The sequence below is a fragment of the Macaca fascicularis genome, chromosome 17 (genome assembly GCF_037993035.2).
Source record: "Macaca fascicularis isolate 582-1 chromosome 17, T2T-MFA8v1.1".
Taxonomy (NCBI): domain Eukaryota; kingdom Metazoa; phylum Chordata; class Mammalia; order Primates; family Cercopithecidae; genus Macaca; species Macaca fascicularis.
The window spans coordinates 67,502,289-67,519,274 of record NC_088391.1 but is presented as its reverse complement, the minus strand read 5'-3'; the positions used below and the strand labels follow the sequence as shown (position 1 = coordinate 67,519,274).

At 37.0% G+C, this 16,986-nt stretch overlaps 1 long non-coding RNA gene across 1 annotated transcript in view; it reads left to right on the top strand.

The window, feature by feature from the left end:
• The first annotated feature begins 3,337 nt into the window (after positions 1-3,337).
• The window catches only part of LOC135968029 (uncharacterized), an 89,542-nt gene continuing 75,893 nt past the window's right edge, over positions 3,338-16,986 (top strand). Inside the window, exon 1 of the long non-coding RNA XR_010582453.2 lies at positions 3,338-3,585. This is a non-coding gene — a long non-coding RNA (uncharacterized lncRNA). The remainder of the gene's footprint in view (positions 3,586-16,986) is intronic.

Here is a 16,986-nt window from a genome sequence, read left to right as displayed (position 1 = left end):
GTGAGCACTACTGTGGGCAGGTAGTCAACCTCACAAAAGGGTATGAGCATGGCAGACGTTTTGAAGATTGCCTAGTTCAGCACAAAGGCATATTTAATTTATTATACCTCTTTCTACCTTTATAAAATCCTTAAGGGTAAGAATTTACCTCATGAGTTTTTCTATATACTTTATGTTTTCATATAAACTACATTATTATTTTCTAAATACTTTGTAATTATTTTAATTTCCTTTTTTACTCACTAGTTTGTAGAAGGAGTTTCTAAATCTTCAGGTATGTTTTAAAATTACACATTTGATGTTGATTTCTAGGTACAGTGGTTAGAGCATAGCATGAAAAAATGTACTTGTAGAATTTCTTGAGGTTCTTTTGTGATTTAAAGTAGGGTATTTTTGGATAAATACTTTTCTTTCTCTATAATCTCTTACACACTGAAAGTACTCTATTTAAATATCTTGCCTGGGTCTTGTGTTTTGTTCATTTCTTTCTTTCAGTTTTTCCATATATTTTAATGCCATGCTATTTGTTGCACCCAAGTTTACATTTATTTTACTATATATGCTGTTGTGAACATATAATTATTCTGTTTGGCCTATTAAGTGCATTTGGCATCAAATTCTATACTGTTACCTTTTTAAATATACCTTCCTTTTTCCTTTTATTTTAAACTTCTGAGCCATTTTGTTTTAAGCACTTCTTTAAAACAGCACATGTTTGGAATATCTAGAAACTTAATCCTGATATATTTTCTTCATAATAAACTTTTAAAATTTGTTTCTAACTGAAGAAAATATTAATATATATTAATATATACCCAATCCTTGACTAGATACTCACTAATGAGCAAAATAATTAGAAAAGGGTAATATGTTAGAATAAACATTAAAAAGCATGTATTGGAAAGCCATGAAAATAGACAAACTGCTGGAAAGCGTAACCAGAACACCAACCTAAATTAAACACAATTACAAAATTTTAAGATAAGAAAATGAATATAACTAGAAATGTGGAGAAGAGTGAAAAGAGTGAAGTGTATACTTTATTCTTTCTGGATAACTTTATGGCAATGAATTGGAAAGTATATGTAGATTGGAGAGATACAGAATGCTTCTGAGCAATAGTGTAAAGATGTCAATATTCCTAATAGAAATTCACAATTTTGAGGTAATTCCTACTGTATACAATTGTAAATTGTTTTAAAATTTCCAGTGGGAAAATAAATTGGTAAAGCAATCATAAACTTTTTTTCTCTTCTTTGAATACATTTGAAATACTGTTACCAGATGGAAAGTCTTGACTGAGAGTTGTCCATGTTCTTGGTATGTTGAACAAAGAATTGAACAAAATGCACAAACAAAACAACAAAAGAACAAAGCAGAAGCAATGAAAGCACAGATTTATTGAAGTGAAAGTACACTCCACAGAGCAAGCAGCTCAAGAGCCCTGATTGCAATGTTCTTCAGGGTTTTTGTTGAACTAAAAGAATTTGTTAACACCCTGAGGTACCCTTTAGAGACCACCTATTGGTTACACACTATCTGAATGAAGGATTGGCCTGCAACCAATCAGAGGCTGAAGTGAAGGCTTGGCTGGCAAACGAATTAGAGGCATTTCCTGTTTCTGACACAGGGTAGGAGGAGTTTTGTAGAGGGAGGGGTCTCTGGTCCCTTGTCACTTGGGGATGGAGAGGTGGAGTTTTCCTTTCAGTCCAAATCTAAGAAGTCCGCAGCAGGTTGACCTTAGGCTTTCTGTCTCCAGACCCTATTCTCCTGCCTCAGTCTGAAAACCAATTGCAATCAACAGCAAGTGTGCAACAGTTTTTGGCTATATGAATGCATGAGAGAATAAATATTACTTGCATTATCTGGTATTAAGACATAGTAAAAAGACACAGTGGTTACAACAAGATGGTACTGGTCTTAGTGTCATACCAGCATTCTAGGTATGCATATTTAATAGAACACGGGATAGGTTTATTTAAATAGAAAATAATAGGTATCGTAACACAAATCTTGACATGTTATCATGGGAGGAGGTCTGTGAATAACTAAGTGACAAAGCTATTAAAAGACATTTATAGTACAATAACTAATACCCATTGTTTACCTATTAGGTACTTTTCTATGTGCTTTTCTAAATTGATAGTGAAACAATATTATAAAGTAGATATTATTTTCTCAGTTATAGATAGCAAAGAAGATGGTCAAAGAGGTTAAGTTGTACAGGATGAATAAGTTTAGAGGTTTAATGTACAGCAGAAGGACTAGTTAATATTACGTTGTATATTAAAAATTTGCTAAGAGTAGATTTTAGGTGCTCTAATGCAAAAAATGGTACATGTGGAAAGTGATGGACATGTTCATTTGCTTACTTCATTTCACCATGGATATGTATATCAAATATCATGTTGTATGCCTTAAATTTATACAATGAAAAGTAAATGTTGTAGAAAAGAACATCAGCCAAGAGGCCTGGGAAGGAGGAGCCAAGGTTTATGTTAAGTTCTGACCCCAAGAGCCAGGTGATAAGTAATATGCCAACCAAGAAGGCAGGAGGCTCAGGAATCATCATATAGCCTTACCACATCCGTGGAGCCTCGTACAACCACGTATCTCAGTAGATGCACTTCTTAAATGCACCAAACATTGAGTCAGCTTGAAGGGCTTAATTTTACCACTTCTGGTCACTCAGTCTGTGTTCTCCAAATCAGTCTCATCAATTCCATTCCCAGTTAGTTGTAAAAGAAGTAGTTACTGCAGTTACTCAAATTATCTTTTTTTTTTTTTTAAAAAAAAAAAATAATGTTAACAGATCGGAAGACACTTTCTGCAAATCAATTTCAGCTGAGGACTCACAATTTGAGTACGCTTCAAGATCAACTTTTCACCCTACTTTCGCTTTATGTATTTTTTTTCCTTCATTTTCCTCACACATTGTCAGTGTGAGATGTCTATTTGTGGATTTGAGAGGAATCTTTACTGGAGCAGAAGAGATGGCTTTCTCCGTACGAAGAGGAACTCTGCACGGCTGGAAAGTGGGCTGTCTTACCACTGTCATAGAACACTCTGTGACTTGGACATAGTCAGAAAAGCATCTGGAAATCTGTAAATAACCACTGAAATTTTTGATTCAGTTCATACTAGAAACTCTCCCCCTCCATTATCAATGAATATTGGTTGGCGTTTGTTTAAAATTACAAATTGGAGCTAATCGATTTAGCGACTATCTTTTAAACAAAGGGAGGTTACTTCTATTATTTTCCTGTTGGGGCGGGTGGGGAAATAGTCAGAAATAGAATGGCACTTCAAGTACCTTGAGAACTATTATTAATGTTCTGACTCACAATCAAAGGCCACAAAGAATAACAGCTCCAATTCTGAATAACAGTTAAAATCCTAGAACAGGGGTAAAGGAAGAAGCAAATGAATGGAATTTTCTAAACAACCCAAAAAGGGAAAGAGAGAGGGAGAACCTGGAGAATCCTGTCAGTAGTAGAAATCAGAAAACAACCGGCATTCATCAGATTTAATTTCTGCAAACCAACCAGTGTCCTGGAAATCAGACATTTACTCAGCAACTCTGTGGTAAGCACCATGTATGACTTTTGAGGAAATGAGTAAGGGCATAAATACGTTTAAAGCGTAATATATGCATATTTATAATAATACCCGAAAACATAAATGTTCTAGAGTTTGCCTTAGGTGAAGACTACATAATGCGGTTTCAAGGGTTAAGAAATCGCCACTAACAATGAAGAAAATTTCCCACTTTCTGTTTACTACATCTGAAATTGATTTATGAGCACATACCCTAAGGCTTAAACTTAACTTCTGGAGAGAGGTAACTCATTAGTGTAAGGAATATATGCATGATACTAATGTTTTCTATTACGGGAGGGTCATAAGGTAGGAGGACAGAAAATAGTAAAGAGCCCTTAGCAATAGTAAGTTCACAGAATGATACCTCACCTCTTTCACAATTTTGTACAAACCTGGACATGCATATATCTCATTTATCTCAGCTGTAAGAGAATGGTTTTAAAAATGAAGATATTTTCTTTACTTTTTGTTTTCTTCTGTTCTTGTTTTGAGAATCTAGCAAATCTATAAATGCTGTCACAAGAAAAAAAATGTTCATATGTGCATTCATCTGTAATTTGGGGGACAATTTCAGGTATTCAAAGACTCTCTGAAATCTAAGATGGCAGGTTAAGAACAAGTGATCAAAGCATTTGTTGGCATCATTAGAATAATGGGGTGTTTGTTAGAAGTCCTGAATGTGACAAGCACTTTCATGTCAGTTGGGAGAAAAAAGGTCTGGAAATATAATTCCTGAGTGGTGTCTAGAGTGAGTTGGTTTGTCTGGTGTGAAATGTGCAAATGAATAAAACAGAAGACAAAAAAACTCATAACCGTACCCTGGTCAAGCATAATTTGTAGAATGCGAGTCACAGAAAAAAATGTGTTTCCTTCTCTCACTTGTCTCTTAGGCTGCTCAGTGAGCTAGAAATTCTCCTGCCCTTGCATGAAAAAGGGAGGTTACAGGACACTGCAGAATGTAAGCCAAAGGCTTAAGATCACTTTAAATCACCAAATAGTCTCATTTAGTACTTAAAAGTACTAATTGTGTCATATACAGAAGTTAATGCTTCTAATTTCTACTGGCTGAGGGAAAAGGTGAGGGGGTTGACATGAGCTACAACCTGCTTTGATTCTCTTCCCCACCCATCTCACTAACCCTGATGTCCAATAGCTCTGAAGTGAGAATGTTGAAAGTGAGGGGATACAGGGGTATGAGAAGGTTCTTGCTCTTGTAAACCGTCTTCATGCTAGGTCTGAGTCAGGCAGGTTCAAACTCACTTTTTTCTTAGGGGTGGGACCCCTGCTTCTTCATTGCTGGAGATCTTTTATTAGCAGTTCCCTTGATGTACATGAGGAACATTTATCTGGCTCCTCATTTTCTTTGCTTTCATAGTCCCTAGGAACCCTGAACTTCCCTCTTTACAGGACAATTCCTCAGCATACCTCCCCGTGACCCTTTCTCCCTGATTCTAATCGTGAGAAGGAGTCATCATTCCTTTGCCCTGATGCATTTTTTTGATCAACATAGGAACCCTATTTCTTTTTCTTTCTTTATTTTATTTTTTTTATTATACTTTATGTTCCGGGGTACAGGTGCACAACGTGCAGTTTGTTACATATGTATACATGTGCCATGTTGGTGTGCTGCACCCATTAACTCGTCATTTACATTAGATATATCTCCTAATGCTATCCCTCCCCTGTCCCCTAATCACACAACAGGCCCCGGTGTGTGATGTTCCCCTTCCTGTGTCCAAGTGGTCTGGTTGTTCAGTTCCTACCTATGAGTGCTACTTCCACTGCTGGGGTAGCTGGTTGGTTTGCCTTCTCCTTTCTGCAATTCTCAGGCAGGATTCAGACTCAAGTTATTAAAATCCCCCAGTTGCAGGAGTCCCATTTGAAGCTCAGTGGTCCTGTAGAAGTTGAGGTGATAAAAACAGCTTATCCCATTCCTCCTCCTAGGTAATGGTGAATGGCTCTTTGTACACTGGCAACTCTGTCTACAAGGTCTTTCTCACAAATTCTCTGTGGACATTTTATATTCTCCGTGAGGAGGAAGTACTGAATATTATCTTGAGCATCTAAATTTTTGCAAGTTCTATTGATTGATTAGTTCAACTTACAACCCATTTTTGAATCAGACATCCGTCATCATAGGCTAAAAATGAGACAAACTTTTCACCTGACAGAAAATAAAAACATATATGGTTTTGCAGAAAAGAAAACAGAAAATTAAAGCATAATTTTAGACAAAAAAGTTACAAATCATTACACATGGCTTTTATTTAACAAATTTAACAACACTGTTGCTGCTTTTCCAAGAACTTTATAGACTAACTCAGTCTTAAACATGATCAATTTCATGATGCAAGCACTATCATTTTAATCTCCATTTTCAAGTAAGTAAGCTGAGGTATAGAGAAGCTAAGTAACTTGTCCAAGATCACATGGCTGGTAAATGATAAATCCCAGATTTAAACCTAGGAAGTCTGGCTCCACTATGATTGGTCCTAGCAATTATGCTATACTTCTTCTCAAGGTTACTGGAGGCCCTACAGAATACTTTTTTTGTGTGTTTTTTTGAGATGCAGTTTTGCTCTTGTTGCCCAGGCTAGAGTGCAATGGCGCGATCTTGGCTCACACCACCTCCGCTTCCTGGGTTCAAAGCGATTCTCCTGCCTCAGCCTCCCGAGTAGCTAGGATTATACGCATGCACCATGCCCAGCTAGTTTTGTATTTTTAGTAGAAACGGGGTTTCCTCATGTTGGTCAGGCTGATCTCAAACTCCCGACCTCAGGTGATTCACTCGCTTTGACCTCCCAAAGCGCTGGGATTACAGGCGTGAGCCACTCCACCCAGCCAGCCCTACGGAATTCTAATAGGAGAAAGTATATTTCTTATCAATCTTTATTCCAGAGCCTCTAGTTTCAACCACTCTCTTGCCACCACTCTCAAATGCTTTGTTTCCCTGTAGCTCTGTCCTCTTACCTGACAAATCAGATCACATCAATTTTCTACCTAAAACCTTTGAGTGTGTTTAAATTACCAAGACCAGATTTCTTAGTGATGCATAAAAAGCCTTTCATGTTGCAGTTTCTTTTAAACTCCCCAATTTTATTCTGTTATTTTATCACACTCTGCTCCATCATACAAACCTACTTGCCCTGTGTCCTCAACATGCTAATGCCATTTACTTTCTCTATATCATGGAAATACATCTCTCATGTATACCCCTATAGTCCTCAAACTACAAATGGGTTGATTTTTCTACAAAGCCACCTTTGACCCTCTTATCCATCCATCAACCCATCAACCCATCAACCCATCAACCCATCCATCCATCCATCCATCCGTCCATCCTTTCCTGTATTCATCACATATTCACCAAGTGCCACAGGTTTCAGTGTTTCAGGTTCTGAAATACAATGGTGGCCAAAGCAGATACAAGTCTGCATTCATTCTGTGCTATTCTCTTCATCCCCAGAAATACATACATTTAATTTCCTAACACAGCATTGTGTAATAGTCTGTGGGCATCTGTGTCCTCCACTATGATCTGAGATCTTCCAGGACCCCCGAAAAGGTCTTTCAAGTAACATTACCTCCATATCCCCAGGTACCTAGTAGATTTCTTATCACATATTTGATGGTTAAGTGATGGATTATTAAGTAATACATGCATATATTAATGAGAGGTAAATGAATGGATGAATCTAAGAAAACTGTTCTTGCTACTTTTGTACTATTGTCTGATGGAGTTAGAAGTTGCTACTAGGCTCAGCACTCTAGGAGGCCAAGTGGGCGGATCACCTGGGCCAGACCTGATTGGGCAACATGATAAAACCCCTTCTCTACAAAAAATTAACCAGGCATGGTGGCACGTGCCTGTAGTCCTGGCTACTTGGGAGGCTGAGGTGAGAGGGTCACTTGAGCCTGGGAAGTCAAGGCTGCAATGAGCTATGATCATGCCACTGCACTCCAGCCTGGGCAACAGACTGAAAGCCTGTCTCCAAATTAAAAAAAAAAAAAAAAAAAAGGTTAGTACTAGGGGAACTGATAAGGAAGTTGTTTCTGGAGTCTAGGTTCAAGGGTTTACAGTCTGGACCGATTTTCTTACAGCTGTGGAAATAAAAGTGGTGGAACCAGAAAAGAGTTTGCCTTGGTTGGGAAAGCGTAAATATGATTCTCTCTGAAGGCTAGAACAGTGCTGCCTTTCAGTTTTAAGACTTCATTTGCCGTCCAGAAAACTTTTTTTTTTTTTTTGAGATGGAGTCTTGCTCTTGTCATCGGGGCTGGAGTGTAGTGGCGTGATCATGGCTCACTGCAACCTCCGCCTCCCTGGTTCAAGCGATTCTCCTGCTTCAGCCTCCCCAGGAGCTGGGACTACAGGTGTGTGCCACGATGCCCAGCAGCTAGTTTTTGTATTTTTAGTAGAGATAGAGTTTCACCATGTTGGCCAGGCTGGGCTTGAACTCCTGACCTTAAGTGATCCGCCCACCTTAGCCTTCCAAAGTGTTGGAATTACAGGCATGAGCCTGCTGCGCCTGGCCCAGAAAACTCTTGAATTGATCAACATGGAAGATCCTAGCAAAGACAGGCAAAAAGTAAAAAGATTTTAAAAGTTTTTCCAGAACTTATGATTTCATTTTTTTCCATTAAAGGTTAGATGCTCGGTTTCTATTTCAAGGGACTCCAGTAAAATATTTTGATATCTGAAGACAAAATCAATGAAACACTCTACTATGCCAAGTTACCCATAGTCTTTTCATGAAAAATGAATTGCATACTCAAATACTTTAAAGGGAAAGTGTATTTAAGATATTCCTGTTCTTAATGTGAGTCTGTGTGGACATGTGAATTAAGTACTTAGATTGACTTTCAGCACATTTTCTTAAATCCATCATCTGGATTCCCAGAAAAACCTGTATTTTTGTTAGATTCTTTTATGCTTATCTAGTAAACTAAATAAAATAATGCTTTCTTTGATGTCACTGTATGAAGGATTAAATTTCCTCTAAGGAAATTATTCATATCCCTTCCACAATATGGTGAAAGTGATGAGTCACCTGTCATTGACCTTCACATGTTTATGTATGCTTATCTAAACCACACATCTGTTCTTTATTTTCCAGTAAAGGGACCATATGCCCCTTGACTCACATATAAGAGCACAGTGTTCTAAAACAAACACACTGAAGTTAATTTGGGGATAAAATGAACTTTGAAGAGGATTCACATTCAATACTCGTAACTGTAAAAAACCAAAACAAAACAAAACAATTTATTCCTAAACTCAAGAGTGACATTGCATCTCTTCTCCCTAATACTCCAGTGAAGAAAACAGTTTAATAAACTATTTAAGAAAGCTAAAGAGTTAGTATTCAATACTAACTCTTGAATCATTCTTCAGAATAACTCTTGAAATATTTTCTCCAACTTAGGATTTTACCTTTATAAGCTAGCCAATTGCAGCCTTAGAACAATATCAGCTACAGGTTTGAAACTTACAAGTAAATAAATATTAAAAAATAATATTTTATGTTTGAAAAACTGTACCTTTCACATTATTAAACTCTACTTTCACATTATGTACTTTACTATGCTCCTTATAACAATTTATTAAGGTAGAATGGACTATTATTATCTTGTTTCTGCAAATGGGAAAACTAAAGCTCAAAGAGTTGAAACAAATGGCCTGAATTGATAACGACAACACAGAAGACAGAACTTAAACCCAGGTCCTCTTCCAAATATGATGTTGAAAATCACAGTGATGGTTCAGAAAACTGAAGTGTAATGGTTTAGGTCACATGAAGATGTTTGTTCTCAACAAACACAAGTCACAATCATTGAAGCATATATCCATGATATTATCTATCTATCTTTCTGTCTGTCTACCTATCAACCATTTTCTTAGAAATTCAGGCAGAATTCAACCAAAGCACAGCCAGAGTAGAAGATTTTAACATATCTCTTATGGAATTTAATGGCTGGGGTTGATGAAGAGAAAAGGTGCAGAAGAGACTTAATATAGCCATATTGTACTCCAAACCCAAGTCAAATGTATGATTTTCGACTCTTCATAGAAAACATACCAAAAATCAACCATACACTAGTCAACCAGATATGACAACCAGACTAGTCAACTAGATAAATTCCATAGTAAAAAAAATCTTATATGTTGTATTGAAAAGTATCCTGCAAATATAATCACTTGAAAATATAATAACAAAGTGCTCTCTAAAATAGCCCAAATTGGAAATCAAGTTAAAATGAAAGACATTTTGAAATTAATGTCAATGAAATGCTATTATATATGTCAAAACTTGTAATGCATGGTTAAATTTATAATCTAGAGGAAACTTTATAGTTAAAAAGTTGCATCAATGAGCAGAAAATACATAATACAACTGAACTAAAAGTTAAATGTCTAAATTAGAAAAAAAGTACTAAAAATGTTGAGGGAAGGAATTAATGAAGACAAAGTGTTTTAAAAAAAGACTAATAAATTAGGTAAGAAGAACTACAATCACCATAACAAAAAGTTCCATATGGAAGGAAATTAATAAAGAAATGTTTTAAAAAACTGATGAATTAAGTAAGAAGAACCAAAATCACTGCCACGACAAAAAGTTCCATATAGGCCAAGTGTGGTGGCTCACACCTACAATCTCAGCACTTTGGGAGGCCAAGGTGGGCTGATCAGTTGAGGTCAGGAGTTTGAGACCAGCCTGGCCAACATGGCAAAAACCCATCTCTACTAAAAATAGAAAAATTAACTGAGTGTGGTGGCATGCACATGTAGTCCCAGCTACTCAGGAGGCTGAGGTGGGAGGATCACTTGAACCTGGGAGGCACCACTGCACTCCAGCCTGGGCTACAGAGTGAGACCCTGTCTCGAAAAATAAATAAATTAAATAAATAATATTTTAAAAGTTACAGTTCTGGTTCTTTATTTTCTTTTAATTTTATTATTCTTTGAATTTTAATTTAGGTTCAGTGAGTGCATGTGCAGGTTTATTACATGGGTAAATGGTGTGTTCCTGAAGCTTGGTGTATGAATGATCCCATCACTCAGGTAGTGAGCATACTGCTGGATAGGCAGTCTTGAACTCGCCTTTCCTCCCACTTACCCCCTCAAGCAGTCCAGTGTCTATTGTTCCTATCTTTGTGTGCATGTGTATTCAGTTTTTACCTCCCACTTATAAGTGAGGACATTAAGTATTTGTCTTTCTGTTCCTTTGTTAATTCACTTACGATAATGACCTCCAGCTGCATCTATATGGCTTTAAAGGACACAATTTCATTCTTTTTTATGGCTGCATGGTATTCCGTGGTGTATACGTACCATATTTCTTTATCTAGTCCACTGTTGATGGCATCTTAGTTGATTCCATTTCTTTTGCTGGTGTGAATAGTGCTGCAGTGACCATACAAGTTCATGTGCCTTTTGGGTAGAATGGTTTGTTTTCCTTGGGTACATTTGTTTTCCTTTGAGCAAATTTTAGAAATGTGGGGTGAAATTACAGGAAGACCTTCTACTTTATACATATCTATAATATTTAAACTTATAAATTGTATTATTGTTATCAAACAATGTAATATATATAAAATGATAAAAGTAAAAGAAAATCATTAATTGGCAAAAAAAAACCCCACAAGACACAGTGGGATATTTTAATATATAAAAGGAACTTTTGAACAAATAAGATGAATACTCTTAAAGATTATAAAAACATTAGTCTCCCCAAATTACAATCAACTAAAGAATTTAACAATTATTCAACATCATTATTAATAAGAGAAAGGCCAATTAAAGTATTAGCATGCCATTTGGCATTTAATAGTTTGGCAATTTTTAAAAATATGCATTCTACTTTAGATGATTTTTTAATATACTGTTTATATACAATAACTTAAAATCAAGAACCTTGAAATGATGCATACTCTTTAAACCATAATTTAAGTTCTAAGAGTCTCTGCCAAGAAAAATATCCGAGATATAGCAAAGAAACCCGTATCACAGGTGATCCTTATAACTTCATAAGAGTAAAAAGTGTATATAACCTAAATATTCAACAATTTGGAGTAGTTGTCTTAATTCTGGCAAAATACAGCAATGGGAACTCGTGACTATGTTATTCCTTGGGCTCTGAGGTTTCTTTTCTCCAACTTTCAGAGTCTCCTTATGTTTTGTGGATATTGTCTGAGGTTTTTAGTCATACTTAGCAGCAGGAATGAGGAAAAGTACACCTGCTCCATCTTTTGAAGCCAAAATGGAATACATTTAAAAACTGTAAAGAAGATCCTGGCTTACAGGATGATAGTGGTGATGGATATGTGGGATGCAGAAAATCCTAAGGGAACCCCACTTATTCTTTGTCCAGGTGACTGCAGGGGCCATTTCTGGAGTTAATGATTCCTGAAGAAAGAGGCTACATGTTTTCCTTAGAATATGTTTTAATAGGTTCAATAAGAAATATGATCAACAGGAAAGTATCTGTTATTCTTCTTTCAAAGGAGCAAATTAATGAAATGTGAGAGAACGGACAGAAGGAAAGCCAGATTTATGAGGAAGTGGTGATTATATTAGTGAAAGTAATAGGAAAAAGATGCATTAATTATTAAAAATTAAGATTTGGGATATTTATATAAATGGATATAGTGGTCACTATTCCCAGAATGCTGAGATGAAGGGAATTTCATCTTTGTGAGGACAATGTAAGTTTCAAAGAGGAGCTGTAGAAAATGACAGTGAAAAAATCATGAAAGAAATAGTAATAAAGTATGCCACACACATGAAAACTCATATTCTCTGAAACAGGGTTTTCCTCCTTATTTCCAGCTTTATTCTGTTTGGAAATTCCATCACACTAATTCCCTGAAACAATTGAAAGAATTATTTACAAAACTGATTCATGCAGAATTTCATGTTCTAGTTTGCTCATTAATTTAATAAAGCAATATATGCACTCTGGAGGACAGAACTCTGAAAAAAGCATCATAACTGAAAGATCCTCTTCAAATCTAAAATGATGGTAAAGTCATTCAAGAATAATAAGGATGTGACTCGCAGTGGAAGAAAAAAATGAACTTTGCAAATACAAGTTGGAATAATCCTAGTAAATATGCTAGCAAATTATTTCTGAGTGCTAGGTCACCCATGTATCTATTAACTTAAGAGTAACATATACATAGAAAATTACAGTGGAGATTTATAAGTGTGCAATAGTTATGACTGATAGTATGATTAAGTGTCTTTGATTTTGCACCATTCAGAACAGTCTTATGAATTATCATTTATTAAGCAGGTAAATTATTGAAATTATCTTCAATGTACTTTTAGTGTGAAAAGTATTTTACCGTATCTTTATTCATCCATGCTAGTGTATACAAGAAGCTGTGCTAGAATCTGTGGTCCACATAAATTAACCATAAACTTTGCCCACAAGGTGTTGCGGAGTAACTTAGGTACCTTGAATTACTTTCTGGAGTGGGTGAGATATTTATTAAAAATAAGTAGGTAGTAATTACATTAACCAGGGTTCTCCTTTGCAAGCATGATATTTCACAAAATTAGCTGTTCTAGAATGTGTAAAAATGCCATGATGAATTCATCTGTGAGCTGCCCATTTCACTAGCAAGCAGTGACACAGATACCACAAGGATCTCTGGAAATGGGGCAACATATATTAGTAAGAATGTGATAGACCAGGTGAAAATTCTAGCTGTGAAAGTAATTGACCTGACACACATTATTTAGTTGCTTTAAGCCTGAGTCATTAGCCAAATTTTGAAACCTTAATCCTAATTGAATCAGGAATCCTAACATTTATGTTCATTTGATGATCAGAACTGTCCACACCCACACAGCTTGCTACCCTCCTTGGGAAAATTATATTCAACTGTCTTCACTAATATGACTTTACAATTCCAGGAAACTTCTCAGGAAGATAAAAGTTGTAAGTAAGGGTATTGTTTGTTTCAGAAAATCTCCCCACCTCCCCAAATAAAACATCCAAATGAACATCAGACATTCAACTTTTCAATAACTGGCATCAAACTACCCTTCTCCTTGTTACTCCGAAACCTCACCTCAAAATCTCTACCTTGCTCACTATACCTCAACTGTTATAGCATGATCCTAATCTAATACCAACCAAGCTCCCACCATGAAAGGTGAACCTTAAACCAAACTTCCAGACCTCTTAAATATTCCAACTTTACTCTCTACCTGCTAAGAAGCTACTAAGATTCTATCAAGATAATGCATTTTCTTTCCTTCAAAAGCAACAAAATCACTTTGTCCTGTGGACCCTTCATTTCAGGGGGACTTTCAGGGAGCAAGCATTTTGTAAGTTCTTAAGAAATAATAGGAAAATTACAAACTTTCAAATTAGGAGATGTGAAGGCAATGTAAAGAAAGGGGCCTATCATAATTATAGCAGATGAAAGTAAAGGACCAATTTTATACTAATTTTCACATAAAGAATAACTGCATGTGCTGACTATTATAGTATAGGACAGAAGAAAATTGAATTAAGTGAAACAGTGAAGACTGTAGATTATGTCCTAAAATAAAGTGACACCAACCCATAGCCTTTCCCTTTTAACCTTGGTGGCAATTTCAAATGGGAAAGCATTTAACTGAAACTGACTCTAGCCTTCCTGAATGGTTGAGAGAGAGCCTTTTATACTCTTCTAACCATAAGAGCCAGGATTACGAAAGATCCTCACCCATGAGGATGCCCAAGTTACTGTCCTATAAAGGGAAGGATGAAAGACATACTAAGCAAGTTCTGTTCCCAAATGGGACTGGAGCACCTCTAGAAAAACACGAGTTATCCGCTATCAACGCGAGCTCATCTAAAAGTCCAAGATAGCGATCAGTCATAGCTTTCCCTGATCAAGAGATTGAATTGCAACTGGAGCCCCCATCAGTGCTCCTCAGAAGCTTAGAGCTATTTCCCACCATCCCTTGGAAGCAATGGTGGTAAATGAACCATGCTTTCATGGGACAATGCCTTCTTCATTTATTTTTATTTTTATTTAACTTTTATTTCAGGTTAGGGATACATGTGCAGGTTTGTTATACAGGTAAACTCACATCACAGGGGTTTGTTGTGCAGATTAATTCATCACCAAGGTACTATGCTTAGTACCCAATAGTTATTTTTTCTGCTCGCCCTCCTCCCTCCCTCCACCCTCAAGTAGGCTCCAGTGTCTGTTGTTACCTTCTTTGTGTTCTTGAGTTCTAATCATTTAGTTTCCATTGTAAGTAAGAACATGTGGTATTTGATTTTCTGTTCCTGCATTAATTTGCTAAGGATAATAGCCTCCAGCTCCATCTATGTTCCCACAAAAGACATGATCTTTTTCTTTCTTATGGTTACATAGTATTCCATGGTGTATACGTACCATGGAACAATACTTTCTTCAAATATTTCTCTTTGTGAGGTAGAGCAAAGCCTCATCCTCTGTTTCTTCTGCATTGTGCCCTTCCATAAAAGAACTTCATACCTTCCCATCATCGTCTGATATGCGTTTGGTTTGAGGGTAAAGGGTGAGGATGGCAAATAGTATGCTGGGAAAGGGCTATAGGCTTTGTTCAGCCATTGTATGGGGACTGGGGCTGTTAGCCATGAAAGTCACACCTTTGTCCATGTCGAGTTTTGGAAGGTCTGGACCCATGAAGAGATTAGGCATGACTACTGGGGAGGGCAGGTTTGGAGGCTGTTCATTACTCATTTAGCTGATATTGAGGGATTATTATTTGCTAGATACTGTGTTTGTGGTGATGAATAAAATGATGAGCAGGCAGGTTTTCTTCCTTCCTTCACTGAGCAGACTTTAACACTGAGGATGAACCTCAATAAAGGAATTTGACATGTAAGAGTAAATGTACATAATAGATATGGGCAGCCATGATGCTGTCTAGGAAGCTCTGCTGGCCACAGTCAGGGAGGTTGGAGAAGGCTCCCTAAGAAGTATGATTGCAATGGTACTTAAAGGAAGAGGAAAACTTACCTTGGCATAGTGATAAGGGAGGAGTATTCCAGGCAGAGGGAATAGCATGGATGAAGGTGAAGTGATAAGGACCACATTCAAGGGACTTCAGTAAGATCAATGTAGAGCAGGGTCTTGGATTAGGCTGAGGGACAGGAGGGGCAGATCCTGTAGGTGACGGAGACTGCACTCAGTTTCAGCCATTATCCTGAGAGCAGAGGGAGAAGGATAGGTCTGCAGCATGAGCAGTGGCCTCTAGAGATTGGAGAGTCAGGAATCTTGATTTTCAAGGATGGCAGAGACCTATGCCCACTCATGCGTGGCACCCACAGCCAATACAACAGACAAGTACTATTGGCTTTATTTTCAGATATATTCCAAATCACATCTCTTCTCACCTCTTCTGCATATGTCATGGCAGTGAATTCCTAATTTGTCCCCCTAGTAACTTTTGTCCATCTGCAGCCTATCATAGACACAGAAATCCAAGTGACTTTGTGAAGACGAAAATCACATGGTATTTTTTTTTTTTTACATACTCTTCCCATCTATGGTAAGTAGAAATCTAAGATTATTTCCAATATAGAAATAATCTTGGTGTAGATGCCTTGCACAACTGCTTTGTCTGAGTCTGAGAAGACTTGTGATTATGAGGGTCCCCAGTCAATTGACTTTAAATTAATCAAAAGGCACACTGTCTTGGGTGGATCTGACCCAATCAGGTGATCCCTTTAAAGAAATCAGAGACATCTGAGGCCATACAGATTCTCTGCTGGCCTGGGAGAAGCAAACTCCCATGTTGTTGAGATGACAATGTAGCAAAGACCTGAGTGTGGCCTCTAGGAGCTAAGAGTAGTCTTCTAAGCTTCGAAGCTAGCAAGAAAATGGGAAGCTCAGTCATGCCTCTGCAAAAAAAATCTATTCTGCAAACATCTTGAAAGAGCTTACGATGTATTTTTTTCTCATGTCTCCAGATGAGCATGCAGCCAGATAACACCTGATTTTAGCCTTGTGAGACCCTGAGCAGAGGATCTAGCTAAAATAAGTTGGACTCGTGAGGCATGGAAATTGTGGGATAAAAAATTTGTCTTTTCAAGCCACTAAATTTGTAATAAGTGGTTACACAGAAACAGAAAGTGGTGCTTAATTTGTCAGCACTTATATTGAGGAGTAGGTCTTCTTCTTTTTTTTTTTTTTTGCCTAAATGATATTTTTATCTCTAATACTTCAAACAGTATGTGGGAAATACTGAGTGTTCAACAAATATTTGTCGAAAGAAGTTTCAGATTGAAGATGGCAGGATTCAGTGAGTGGATGACAATGTGGGCATGTGTGGAGGCTGATCACTCAGCCTGCTAGTCTACGGAAAGTAAAGAGAGTTTTTATGGTCAGTAAGAG